Source organism: Ammospiza nelsoni, chromosome 3 (genome assembly GCF_027579445.1).
Source record: "Ammospiza nelsoni isolate bAmmNel1 chromosome 3, bAmmNel1.pri, whole genome shotgun sequence".
Classification (NCBI taxonomy): domain Eukaryota; kingdom Metazoa; phylum Chordata; class Aves; order Passeriformes; family Passerellidae; genus Ammospiza; species Ammospiza nelsoni.
In genome coordinates, this window is record NC_080635.1 from 113,474,154 (window position 1) to 113,488,573 (window position 14,420).

General features: G+C 48.2%; 1 protein-coding gene across 7 annotated transcripts in view; it reads right to left on the reverse strand.

Annotated features, from left to right (window-relative positions):
• Positions 1–14,420, reverse strand: part of EXTL3 (exostosin like glycosyltransferase 3) — a 132,754-nt gene that overhangs the window by 47,353 nt on the left and 70,981 nt on the right. For 4 of the 7 annotated variants that reach the window (XM_059468116.1, XM_059468117.1, XM_059468119.1 and 1 more), the window contains one exon: positions 6,637–6,739. The exons of 2 other annotated variants lie outside the window; for them this stretch is intronic. The gene's annotated coding sequence lies outside the window, so the exon portion shown is untranslated. Of the gene's footprint in view, positions 1–6,636; positions 6,740–7,526; positions 7,637–14,420 lie in introns of those variants that run through there. One more of the 7 variants, XM_059468120.1, reaches the window with a different exon arrangement.

Below are 14,420 nucleotides of genomic sequence, written 5' to 3' on the forward strand. Positions count from 1 at the left end.
AATGATCCTGACTCTTTTCAAAGTCCCTCTGAAGAAACACAACAGTCCTGCCCCCAAAAAGTCTCCAGTCTCGGGAGGTTGTTCTGTTTCCAACCAGAGGAGGGCAACCACACACGTTGACAACAGGCAGCATCCTCCTGCCTGATACACAAAAATGCACTTTATCCCCATTCCCAGCCACCAGAAGAGTTGTTTCATCTTTCCCACTGTGCCTTATTTATGTCTATTCCCTTCCTTGTGATATTTAAAGAGTTTTCCCCATACAGAATCACAGAATTACAGAAAGGTTTGGGTTGGAAGGGACCTTAAAAATCATCCAGTGATGATTTTTATCATCCTGCCATGGGCAGGGACACCTTCCACTATCCCAGGTTGCTCCAAGCCCCATCCAGCTTGGCCTTGGACAGGGATCCAGGAACAGCCACAGCTTCTCTGGGCACCCTGTGCCAGGGCCTCACCACCCTCTGAGTAAGGAATTTCTTCCTAAAATCCAACCTAACTCTGCCCTCTGTCAGCTTAAAGTACCATACAGAATCACAGAATTACAGAAAGGTTTGGGTTGGAAGGGACCTTAAAAATCATCCAGTGATGATTTTTATCATCCTGCCATGGGCAGGGACACCTTGCTCTATGCCAGGTTGCTCCAAGCCCCATCCAACCTGGCTTTGGACACTTCCAGGGATCCAGGGGCAGCCACAGCTTCTCTGGGCACCCTGTGCCAGGGCCTCACCACCCTCTGAGTAAGGAATTTCTTCCTAAAAAACCAACCTAACTCTGCCCTCTGCCAGTTTAAAGGAGCAGAGTGAATTCCCATGTTAAAAACAACCTGAATTCCTCATTTCTCCTGCTCAGCAGCAGTTCTGCTGGCTGGACCCAGAAGCCATTGAGCTTGTCAAAACTGTGTGGGCCACTGACCTAAGGAGAATTCATCAATCCCAACTGGGAGCAAGGAAATGCCTGTGACATGGCTATAAACACAAAGGGACTGGGGATATTTTCTCCCTCTCATGCACTCCTGCCTGCCCTGCTCACACAAACCCTTCAGAGCCTGCATCGAGCTGCTCTGAGGCTCTCCTGCCAATTTAGAATCATGAGAAGGAGGTTAAAGGGTTTGTTCAGGAGAGTAAAACAACCTTAACTTTTATATCTTGAGGGGGAATATCCTGCAAGTAACACCATTCCTCAGCACTTAGCTGGAAAACCCAGGGAAAGGCAGGAGTTTGTGGGAGAGGCCCCAAACTCTCAGCTCTTCACCCTCTCCCTGTGGACATTTCAGCAGCACAAGGCACTGGAGGCACAGGGTGAGACACGGGGATTCACTCAGAACACAAAATGGAAATTCAGCAACCCCATCAACTCTGATTTTTAAGGATATTCACTTCTCCATCATCATCATTGTGCTCTGGGGTAAAAGCCACTTTATGAGCTCAGCTAATCTGGGATGCTGTTGCATCATCACCTGATGTTGATAAACAATTACTGAAGAGAAAAGATAAAAAAGACGCAAACAAATCCATGCTTCTCCTCTGGCCTGGGGTGGTTTTCAGTACCATTATCAGGCACAGATAAAAGGGGAAGAAGGAGCTCTGTGTTTTTGTTATGGGCTGCTGTGGTCCTGTTTTGGGCCTGTTCTCTGGCCCAAATCCAGGGTGTAAGTCAGTCATTTTCATACTCTTGAGCTTTCTCCCCTGCCCAAACACCCAGGCCAGGTCTGACCTGCCTTGGAGGTTTCACTCCTGGTTGTGCCAACTTGTGGATCAATGGCAGCTGCCTGAGGCCACCTCTGAACAGTGAGTGAACAGAGCAGCCCCCCACGTCCCAAACCTGAGCTGTGCTCCCATCTGGGAGCAAAACCTCCATTTAAAAAATCCCACTTTTACACCACTCCATGGCATTCAGTAACAAATAAATGCCACCAACCTGGGGAGGGTTTTTACTCCAGCATGTATAAAAGAGATGTTGAAGTGACAGGGAACTTCCCTGCCTGCCTTTTGTGGGGACAACACAAACCAGCAGAGCAGAAAGACATCCAAAATATCACTTTTCAAAGCAGCAGCAGATCTTTCTGTCAAAGGAGACATCTCACAAGGAGGTTTCATGGCAAAACAATCAAGCAAAGCGAGAGATGTGCGACCGTTTCTCTTTTCTGAGCGTGGAAAAGCTTTCAGGAGATTTATAAAATTAAAGCTGCTGCTGTTGAACATCTCAAAGGGAAAGGGAGGGAGAGGAAGTGTTTCCCCCATGCAGCTCCCCAGCAGCAGACTCTGATTGTACTCAGTGGGAAACAAGGAGCACTCCCAGCACCTTCCCTCCCATGGAGCTCCAGGCAGAGCAGTTTGCAGATTTTGGGTCCTTGCTTTTGTTTCCCATCCTCCCTTTGGATGGAAAGACTGAGGAGAACACAGCAATTAAGGAATTTGAATGCAGGCACATGAAGCAGCAGGATTCTGCTGGTGACATTTGGACCACAAATGAAGTCCCCAAGAGTAATAAACAATCAGGTAAAGGAATCTGGGAAGAAATTACCCAGCACACCTCGTCCTCCTGGCCCCCATGAGATCCATATAAAATGTGTTAATGCATCTGATTATGATCTAAATTATGTACAGAGACTCCTGCCAAGCACTCCGTGAAGTTTCTTTATTGTTAAGTTGGAAGCTGCTTAAGAATGGTCCAGTCATCATGTTTCAAATTAGATTTGGGGGGAAAAAAAACAAAATATTCCTATTTTACTGCTGGCTCAGAACATGGGAGAAGGTCAGGATGTGGGTTTTCTGTTTCTATGGGACAGAACACAGAAGAGCCACTCTGTTCCCTGTCCTTTACTGTCACCTGAGCTCTGTGCCTTTACTGTACCCACACATCCCAGAGAATCACTACAGTTTCAGGTTTCTTTCAACATTTTTTTTTCAACTTTCAACATTTTTTCCTGAAAAGGGGGATAAAACACCAAGGTGCTTCCATGCACACTCTCCACAGGCCCAAAAACTTTGAAAGAAAGGATTTCTGGAGGAGTTCTCTGAGAAAACACAATGTGAGATTTCCCTCACACCTCTGAGGGCTACCTGAGCTGTCCCTTATGCTGCCAGTCCTTTGTGCTGCTGTGAAAAAGCTGCTTCTCTCTCCACTTCACGACTGGAGCTTTTTGAAAAACAGAGATACACTACTGCCAGGTGTAAATTCAAATTTGGGAGAGCACCCATAGTTTTAACAGCCTGACAACTTCAAGAGTGCTGAAAACTCCACCAGCCCAACCTGTGCTTTCCCTTCTGTCTGGCCAAGATTTTGCTCCATAGATCAGCATCTCCTTCCCCTGCAGGGCTGGATTTCCAAGTCAGAGCCAAGGTCACCTTGCTCAGAGCAGCTGGATTTTAAAAGGAGGGTCCCTACAGTTATTAAAAGTCCTCCATCCATTATCTCTGCCCTTGCAAGCTCACAGCTGCAGCCACAACTGCATAAATCTGGACTAAGCAGGGAGCAGTGGAAGTGGAATAGGATATAAATAGTTCTTATAGGTTTGTTTTGTTCTATATATGTATATAAATCATATAAACACACACATATATATATATATGCCAGATATGTCTGCACCTCATTGAATCATGGAATGATTTGGGCTGGAAAGGACTTTAAAGAGCATCCCAATATCCCCCTGCCATGGGTAGGGACACCTTCCACTGTCCCAGGCTGCTCCAAACCCTGCCCAGCCTGGCCTTGGACACTTCCAGGGATCCAGGGGCAGCCACAGCTGCTCTGGGAATCCTATTCACCTCACCACCACTCTTAGAGTAAAGAATTTCTTCCTAAAATGTCATCTAACCCTGCAGATCTGCAGGAAGCCAGGGATAAGAACTTCCATTTCCAGCCACCGTGGTAATGCAGTGGTTTAAACACCCAAAAAATGCTTTAATGTAGGATCACAGGCTGGCTCCCAGCCAGGCAGCAGCTCTGTTTTTAAAGGAGTATTTATCTCCACAAAACACGTCCTAAACAACGTGCTCAGTGCTTGAAAATAAAGCCTTGCTAAACAACCAGATTTTTAACCTGGAATTCTGCATGTTGGCATTCTCTGCTGCTCCAGGTAAGCCTGATTCCCTTACACAGCATGGTGATTTTTCTTTTTAAGAAGAAAAGGAATTTTCTCTTTCAGTTTAACTCTGAGGCAAGATGGAAGACCACAGCCTGGCCTCAAAGCTGTGAGATCTTTTGAACTCCAAGTCAGCAGGCTCTCACAGGAGCTGAGCTCGAGGGCTGCTCTGGAATAAATCAAAAAGGATTTACTCTTTCGCTTGAACAAGGCAGGGAGAAAAAAAACTCCATAGAAGCACAGATATGGGGTTGGGGGTGGGGAGACAGCTACCAGGTTTTTTAAAAAGTAATGAAAAAAGGCAACTTAGGAATGCCATGATGGTTTGATAGTCACAGTCCCACAAGCTGAACACCACCCTGCATGGTTGGATTTCCTGCAGGAAATCACAGGCACACTTGCTAAGCCTGCTGGAAGCAGCTCAGCCCCAAGAATATCCAGAGCAGATGCTCCAAGCACGGCTCCCAAGGACACAGAGCTCCTGGAGAAACCCTCTGACAGGGAGTCACAACAGGGGCTGGGACTGGCCATGTGTCTGTCAGTCTGTCCTTGGAGCTGCAACTGGGATCTCTTCTCAGAGGAGCAGAGCTCATGGCCACAAGGGACCCTGAGAGCACCTCGTGTGCTCTGTGCTGAACCACAGCCCATCACAGCTCATCCAAGCTCTCCTGAGAGCAGGAATCAGATTTAGCAGCCAGATTCCGACTGGAGGAACTCTGGTGGCTCCCAGTCACAATCCATGTGCTGGATTGGGCTGACAGAGCAGCTTTGTGCAGGATGCCACTGCCCCGTGCTGTCCTCGTGTCCCTGTGCCAGCAAATGCCACTCCCTGACTCCTCCGTTCACTCCTGACACCTCTGCTGGAGCCCAAACTCATCAGCAGTTCTGACAACACTCCAGAGCCTGAGTTTGCCTGAAGGAGCTCAGCACAGAGCACAAAATCTCATCTCATCCCCTGGCTGCCTTACAGGAGTGAGAAGGAAACTGGGGAAGTCCACAGGCTGGGACTGGCCATGTGTCACTGGAGCTGCAGCTGGGATCTCTTCTCAGAGGAGCAGAGCTCATGGCCACAAGGGACCCTGAGAGCACCTCGTGTGCTCTGTGCTGAACCACAGCCCATCACACCTTTCCTGAGAGCAGGAATCAGATTTAGCAGCCAGATTCTGACTGGAGTAACCCAGTCAAAATCCACATGCTGCTTCCACTCCAGAACTTGGGCAGCTTTGTGCAGGATGCCACTGCCCCGTGCTGTCCTCGTGTCCCTGTGCCAGCAAATGCCACTCCCTGACTCCTCTGTTCACTCCTGACACCTCTGCTGGAGCCCAAACTCATCAGCAGTTCTGACAACACTCCAGAGCCTGAGTTTGCCTGAAGGAGCTCAGCACAGAGCACAAAATCTCATCTCATCCCCTGGCTGCCTTACAGGAGTGAGAAGGAAACTGGGGAAGTCCACAGGCTGGGACTGGCCATGTGTCACTGGAGCTGCAGCTGGGATCTCTTCTCAGAGGAGCAGAGCTCATGGCCACAAGGGACCCTGAGAGCACCTCGTGTGCTCTGTGCTGAACCACAGCCCATCACACCTTTCCTGAGAGCAGGAATCAGATTTAGCAGCCAGATTCTGACTGGAGTAACCCAGTCAAAATCCACATGCTGCTTCCACTCCAGAACTTGGGCAGCTTTGTGCAGGATGCCACTGCCCCGTGCTGTCCTCGTGTCCCTGTGCCAGCAAATGCCACTCCCTGACTCCTCTGTTCACTCCTGACACCTCTGCTGGAGCCCAAACTCATCAGCAGTTCTGACAACACTCCAGAGCCTGAGTTTGCCTGAAGGAGCTCAGCACAGAGCACAAAATCTCATCTCATCCCCTGGCTGCCTTACAGGAGTGAGAAGGAAACTGGGGAAGGAGAAATGTGCTGCTGGCAGCAATTCCAGCCTCTGCAGTGAGATTGGAAAGCTCCCAGAGAACCACACACCTCCACCCCAGAGCTGTGATCAGCACCCAAGGACTCATCCTCACACCTTGATTACAAAGAGTTTGGGGACAAGAATCTGCCCAGAGAATGATGCTAAAGAAGAAAAATGTTCAGAGCCCAACTTCCCCCTGAGCTGTGTGCAGGGATTTGGATCCTGAGGCACACAGACACTGAGCTCAGACCATCAGTGACATTCAACATTGCTTTTAAAATCAGAATTGAAAAGTGCTGAAACCAGAATATTGTGAAATGCTGCTCCTTTGCCTGCAACTTCTGCCAAATGAATTTGGCTAAAACTTTCAGCAATTAATGGATGATTAAATGAAAGAGCTGATGGCCAAAAAATATGTAAGGAGCTTGATTAAAGCTCTGGGGGTGACACTGTGCTGGTCCTGCCCTATTTTTACAAGCTTTTCTCATCTCAACATTATTCCAACTGGACTATGGGGAGGAGGAGAGTTTTGCTAGGAGGGTGTGAGATGTTTTGGTGAATTATGTTAAAATCCAGCAAGGGAAGAAGCAGCTTAACCGCAGGCATGGGGCAGCCTGACACTGCAGAGCTCCTTTGTGCTTTACCTGCTGTCCCTCAGCTCCTTGGCTCAGACCTGTCCCACATCCCACATCGACTCCTTCTCCACCTCTCTTCTTCCTCCCAGTGCTGATATCAAGGTTTTCCCTCCTGTTGAACAGAAAAACACAGACAAAACCACATGGAGTCATGAAATAAGTTCTGCATGGCCTTGAGGCATCGTGCAGGAGAGGAACTCTGACACAAACATTCCTTCCGGACCTCTCCAAACAGGGATTGAGCACCCTGGCGGAGTGGAAGGTGGCCCTGCCCATGGCAGGGTGTGGAATGAGAGGAGCTTTAAGGTCCCTTGTCTCCCAAACCATTCTGGGATCCTGTGATTTATGATGTGGTCCTAAGCCTGGAAGCTCCTACAAGTTTGACAGTTTGAGCTGCTGGGGAGTAAGGGAGGCTGAAGGGGGAATCAGGCACAAATGAGACCACCTGGAGAAGGGAAATTGCAAACCTCAAAGGGATCGGATGTGGGTCAGCAGCATCTCCCTGCTCCATCACTTCTGAGCCCCTTCCAGGCATTTTCAACTCCCTCACTTCACCCAAAAATCCTCCTGTACAACACCTGATAATTGACAGCTCTCACATTACATCCATGGGATCATTTCCCACAAAAATATTAAATAAAGTCATTATCTCCTTTGTTCCATGAGTGCCAAGGTCCAAGAGGATCATTGCAAACCACCCAGCCCAACCTGTTGTGTTCCAACCACGAGTTCCACCCACCAAGTCCAGCCTCAAGCCCAGCAATTCCCACCAATTCTCCATCCAGTTTCTCCCCTAGCTCAAATCCTCTCTCAGCCACACCTCTGCTGCAAACAACCCCTCTGATCTCAGCAGACAAACAGACCAAAAAAAAAAAAAAATTAAAAGAAAAATAAAGTACCTTTTGTTAAGAAAAGCCCAAGGCTCCAGGATTATCCTTCTCGGGCGAAGTCAGTGGCATTTCCCTTTGTTTTAAAACAAAAAGGATCATCCACATCCTGCCTTCATCCTCCCACACAGCCTCTGGGACAGCAGAGCATCCCAGCCTGCCTGTCCCCACCCTGACTCTCACTAATGTGTTCCATACTCGCAGCCTCTCCCCAGCCCCAGCTCCCAGCAGGGACTCAGGGCTGGTCCTTGGATGCTGCTGCTGCTTTATAAAGGCTGCTTCCATCCCCTTCCATCCCTTTCACTTCCATCCCTTTCACTTCAGCTGGCAAAACACTTGCTGAGTGCCCACATCTTTGGGATACAAAGAAGGAAACACTTGGTGATGGGAGCTGGTCCCTCCTGGCAGGCTGCAGGTCCTGGCACGGCTCCATCAGCTACAAAATGTTTGCAGAAACAAGAGCAGCCAGGACCCTTCTAGAGAACCCTCCTTCCTCCCCTGATTGCAAAGATCCTCCCAGAGTTCTCCAGGAGAGTGAAGATGTTTCTCAACAGCCACAGCTGAGGTTTTATCTCAGCATGACCTGTGAAATACCCACTCCAAACCTCACCCACGCTGCAGCATCTGCACGGCCCTCGCTGCCTCTCCCAGCTCTGGAGATGTTTCATGGCAGGCTTGGAATGCTGACAGCTTACAAAATAAAAATCTGTCTTTTTTTTAACTCAAAGCCATCAATTATTGTCCCTGAAACTCTGGTCACTTTGGGCAGAGGAGCCAAGGAATCAGAGCACGTGGCAATGGGATGGCCAAATCCATCAGGCAAACAAATCACACACCTGAGAGTCACAGAACGGTCTGGGTTAAAAGGAACCCTGGAGATGATTCATGGAATCTTGGAATGCTGACAGCTTAAAAAATTAAAATCTGCCTTTTTTTCCTTCAAAGCCACCAATTATTGTCCCTGAAACTCTGGTCACTTGGGGCAGAGGAGCCAAGGAATCAGAGCATGTGGCAATGGGATGCCCAAATCCCAAACAAACCACTGTTCTGAGAGTCACGGATTGTTTGGGTTAGAAGGAACCTCAAATATCATCTCATTCAACCCCCTGCCATGGGCAGGGACACCTTCCACTAGAAGAGAGCCTAAGAGTGTTTTTTAAAAAGCCTAATTTTAATGTAAGCTCTGGAAAACATTTATTCTTCATAGAATAAATGCCACTTCATGATTAAAGTGAAGGCCCTTGTCTAATAAACACTATATAATTGATATGATGTCAAAATTCCAGCAAATATTAATATTTTACTCTGATCACTGTCATTAAAGCAATAACAGCACCCCAGCAGAGGCTCACCCCCCAAAAAAAAGTGTGATTTCTCCCTACTCTCCACCCCAGAAAAGGCGGCCAGTCTCTGTTCTAACTTCATTTTATATTTTATTAGTTTTTACAAGCCAGCTATGCTGAAGGGTTGCACCAGTAATTTAAACTGCAGTTGTCAGCAGAAGTGAAGGACATTGAGGGATACATTTTATTCCAGCTCTTTTATTGCCTGGCTCCTTGGAGTGATTCAAGCAGCTTAAGGATTTTAGAGGCACTGCCACAACACTTTCTGGCCCATCTCAAGCTGCTATTTGAGCAAAAAAAAAAAAAAAAACTCCCCAAAAATTCCAACTTTCAAAGAACTGCCTGGACCAGCAGAAGCTGTTGAAGATTCAGCAACTCCAGGCACTTTCTGCAATGTTATTCCCACTTGGCAGAAGGGGAGGGGGGTCCATAAAACAATAAAACAGGGGGAAATGCTGATTTCTGCAGCTCTGCCAAACCACAGGAACACACAGAAACTCTCCCCATCACCAGGAGCCAGCAGTGCTCTGTCACATCTGCTGGGACACAGCAAGGCAGGTGACAGACTGGAGCACAACAAGGCTGGCACAGACCCAACCCAGAAACGCCTCCAGGAGTGCTGGCCAGAGGAGAAATGTTCTGAAAATTCCCATCCCAGCGGCACCCCAGGGTTCTGCTGGACTCTTCCCTATGGATGATCAAAATAAAATTTATTCCTTGAACTCAGGGACCAGCCTGACCACCCCAGGCTGGTGGGAAATGTTGGTTTTCATCCCCATTGATTGTTTTGCCATGAATCCAGCCATGCCCATCCTTGTGAGATGTCTCCTTTGACAGAAAGATCTGCTGCTGCTTTGAAAAGTGATATTTTGGATGTCTTTCTGCTCTGCTGGTTTGTGTTGTCCCCACAAAAGGCAGGCAGGGAAGTTCCCTGTCACTTCAACATCTCCTGGAGTAAAAACCCTCCCCAGGCTGTGGGATTTATTTGTTACTGAATGCCATGGAGTGGTGTAAAAGTGGGATTTTTAAATGCAGGTTTTGCTCCCAGATGGGAGCACAGCTCAGGTTTGGGACGTGGGGGGCTGCTCTGTTCACTCACTGTTCAGAGGTGGCCTCAGGCAGCTGCCCTGGACACTGCAGGGCTGGAGGGGAGGAACACAGAGATGCTGAGATGTCTGCTGGCTGCTTGCCTGGCACTCCATCCCACATCCCATCAGGGAAACTATCCCAGGAAAACAGGGAAATGTCACTGTCTCTGTTTGGAAAGACAGGAGTCTGCTAAGGAAGGCAGGAGCTCCTCTGAAATGGAAAATGTAAACTCTCCCCACCCCTCCCAATTCCTATAAATTTTATATTTAGGGGCTCCTGCAAAAATATGGGAGCAGGAAATAACACTTCTTTAATAGGGAAGAAAATAAAAGGATAAAATAAACAATGCAGTAAATTAAAACACTGACAGAGTCAAATACAACCTGACACTCTGTGGGTCAGGGTGTTGGTAGCACAATTGGAAATGTGGCTGCAGCCCTCCTGGAATTGTCAGGTGTGGTTCTGCTGGAGCAGGGATCCTGTAGAAAAGGGGGCAGTTGTCACAGACATCTTTTACGAAAAACCCTTTCCTTAGGATTTTTCCTCCTGAGAAGCTGAGAGGAACAAAATGTAAACATTGATTATCTGCTGCTGTGGAATGCAACAGGTGCATCTGTGATTGGTCTCATGTGGTTGTTTCTAATTAATGGCCAATCACAGCCCAGCCTTTGTTATTCATTCCTTCTTTTCCTATTCTTAGCCAGCCTTCTGATGAAATCCTTTCTTCTATTCTTTTAGTAGAATTTTAATATAACATATATCATAAAATAATAAATCAGCCTTCTCAATATGGAGTCAACATTCTTGTCTCTTCCCTCACCCTGGGACCCCTGCGAACACAGTCACAGGTATTCTTCCTACAAAGATCCAGAAGAGGCAGCTGCTGTTCCTCTGGGGAATCCAGTGGAGGATCTGTGTTGGTGTTCCAGGATCTTCAGATTATATCCAGGTAGGAATGCTCGGCTCCTCCCTCTGGGTGGAGCATCTCCCAATGGGATGCTGTAGTTCTTATCAGCCATGCAGTGCCATTCAATAGCTGTTATCAGCAGATGTCCCCTCCCGAGGGAGGAGTGGGTGTGGTCACTCAGAGAGAGAGATAAGGCAAACTGCCCACTTGACAAAAGACAACTGCCATAGAGATGGTGATGGAATACATCTTGCCTTGCAATCTGGAACAGTTTCTTTGTGGGAGGGTGGAAGGAACCAGGGCCATTCCAGGGCCATTCCAGGCCAAAGGAACAAGGGCCATTCCAGGCCAAAGGAACAAGGGCCATTCCAGGGCCATTCCAGGCCAAAGGAACAAGGGCCATTCCAGGTCACAGGAACAAGGGCCATTCCAGGGCCATTCCAAGGCCGTTCCAGGCCAAAGGAACAAGGGCCATTCCTGGGCCATTCCAGGCCAAAGGAACAAGGGCCATTCCAGGGCCATTCCAGGGCCATTCCAGGCCAAAGGAACATGGGCCAATCCAGGGCCATTCCCGGTCAAAGCTCTGCAGGGCTTTGGGCAGCAGCCAATGGTGGGACTGGGCCTGGTGTCCCCATTGTCCCCCAGGGTGCTGAGCTTTCCTGAGGTCCCCATTTCCTATGCACACACAGCAAGCCATGGAACACATGTGGGTCACCCCAAACCGGCTCTTGGGGTGCTTGCAGAGAGGGAGAGCCAAGGGTGACAATCCTGGAAGGGCTCACAGGGACCTGCATTGATCCTGACTCAGCACAGAGGGGGCACTGCAGGACCCTGGTCACTCTGTGCCATGGGCAGAGGAGAGAAATCCTCATCCTCACCCCATCTACCCTGGCCTTGGGCACTGCCAGGGATCCAGGGGCAGCCACAGCTTCTCTGGGCACCCTGTGCCAGGGCCTCCCCACCCTCCCAGCCAGGAACTCCTTCCCAAAATCCCATCCAGCCCTGCCCTCTAGGACATCAGATGATGCCACCCAAGTTTTGGAGCATGGATCATTCTCAGCTGTCCCCTGCTGTGTGTCCCTCCATGTCCCCCTTCAGCACATGCAGACATTGTGCCAGGAGAGAGGCCCATGGTTCACAGAGCTTAAGATCTGTGAGGACAAGCAAAACTTCCTTTCAAAGAAACATCTTTTAAGCAGAGGCAAAGTTCTTAAACCTGGACTTTGGCATTTTTAAGTCTGGGACATGTTTTAATGTATTGAAAAAAGTTTTCCAGGTCACCTTTGATGCAGAGCTGTCTGGAAGGGGGAGGCTGTCAGATGGTGCCTTAGCAAGGGAATATCTGTTCCCTGGGCACAGACTTGGAGCCTTGTGAACCCCCCATGGCACCTGAATATTCCACGGTTGTGCTCCAAGCCCCACGGACACTCCTTTGATGTGGTGAGCTGCAGCTCCTAAAGGTCTCTGGAGATCACAGGAATCTGTGTGATGGGATGAATTCAGTGGGTAAGGAGCCTTCCATCCTTTGAAACAGAACTTTGCTGTTGTTATCTTTTCTAAAGAACATTTTAATTGCTTTTTTTTGCTTTGTTTTTTCATGGCTGATGCAGAGAGCAGCTGTGCAGAGATGCCCAGGAAGGCTCCTCTGCTCCACGGGGAATCCAGCCCTGCTCTTACACACATGGTCCCTTCCTGGCCTCTCCTGCTTGCTGCTCCAACACAAACAAGACCTACATCCTCCTGGAAATTAAAGCCAGCCTCTCAGACATGCACACAGATCTCCTCCTGCCCCACAGGACACAGGGATGGAGAATTTGCAGCCCCAGGTGGCCTGGAGCAGTCCCTGTTCATGGGGGAGGGAACACACAGCACTAAATGGCATCTTGGGATATTTAATGCTCTCAGTTTTATTTTCTCACCTCATCTTGTCACCAGCCAGGGAAATTTGTCCATTTTCCTCTGCTCATCCTCACAGAGTTCACCAAAAAGCTTTTTCCTTTACTCCTGGTCACAAAAACATCCCAATCTGCTTCCATCTCACTCTTCCCTGACAATTATCTCCACTTGCTTCCCTATTTTCTTTTCTTTCAAAGCTCTTATCCAGACCGGTTTTTTCCTTCCCTCACCTGCCTGCACCACCATTATTTCTCCCACTGTCAGAGGTGCTGCTGCAAATCTAAAATTTGGTTTCAGTACAATTATTTAAGCTCATTCTCCTGTATTACTGCAGACAAATATTACAACCTAACACAGAATTATGCCCAGGAGATAATTCCTGGGATTCTCCAACCTGATGGGGACAGAGCAACACAAACCCAGATCCACAGCCCTGGCACTCCCACTCCAAGTGCCATTAAGGAGATGCCAAAGTCCAGCAGATGTCTGGACAACACAAAACATTAAATTGAGCTCTGATATTTAAGAGCAGAAAAATTTCCCAGGCTAATTCAGGCATCGTGTCCCATAAAAATGGCCAAAAAACCATCAGGGTCCATTAACTGCATTTGCTCCTGAATTGTTTATGCACAGAGGTTACCCAGCACATTAATCCTCCAGAAAAGGACATGTAAAGCAGAGCTGGAAATTAAAGAGTGCTTGGAAATCCTGATATTATGAGTGGGATAACACAGGAGGGGTCTGTGGGGGGAGAAATCCCCATAAAAAACTCCAGAGAGCCCCAATGTCCCACAAACAGGGAAATCAAAACCTGTTGTTGCAAGCAGAGAGAGAAAGTCAAAGGTTTTATGATCCTGTTGTGAGAAAGGAATTTTAACAGGCTGGTGAAGGATGAACTGTTAGTTTCTTCCATAAACCTGAACAAAACCAAGTGATTTCCCAGAAACAAATTGGGTAATTATCCTCCCTGGCCCCAAGAGTCAAGTCCAAACCTGCCAAGTTTCTCCTGCCTTGTCCTTATCCTGCAACTTCACAGACTTTGCTGGGCTGGGTTCAGACTCAGATCCAAATTTAGGCAGCTTGGAGATGCCCTAAAAGCTGCTGAGCCACCAGAAGGGAAAGGGATTTAAGGTGATAATTCACCTTCAGCTGAGCAGGAGCCTGCCAGCACACAAGGCAGGGCGTAACTCAGGCTGGAAATGCTCCACTGAGAGCTCTGTGTGCTCCCAATCTCCCGCCCCAGATGCCAAAATTCTCCTTTCGTGCCCTCTTGCAGGAGACACAACTCTCAACCTTGACCTCTGGATGGTTAAGCGACCACTGAAATCCCCAAAGGACAAATATTCCCTTTTAAAATCCCTAAATTCCCTCAGCAAGCTCAAGTCTGAAAACCACAGAGAGGAAAAAAGGAACGCACAGGGATTTCCAAGGTGGAAATAAGGGTGGATGAGGAAAACAGGACATTTGCCATGGAACTGTTACTCCTAACATTTATCAACAAGGAGCAACAAGACAAAAGACAATATTTCAGCTGGGCATTAGGAATAATTTCTGCCTCAAAAGAGATGTCCAGCCCTGGCACAGCTGCCCAGGAATTTAGATTCTGTGTGGATGTGACACTTTGGGACATGGATCAGTGGTGGCTTTGCAGAGCTGGACTCAATAATCTTA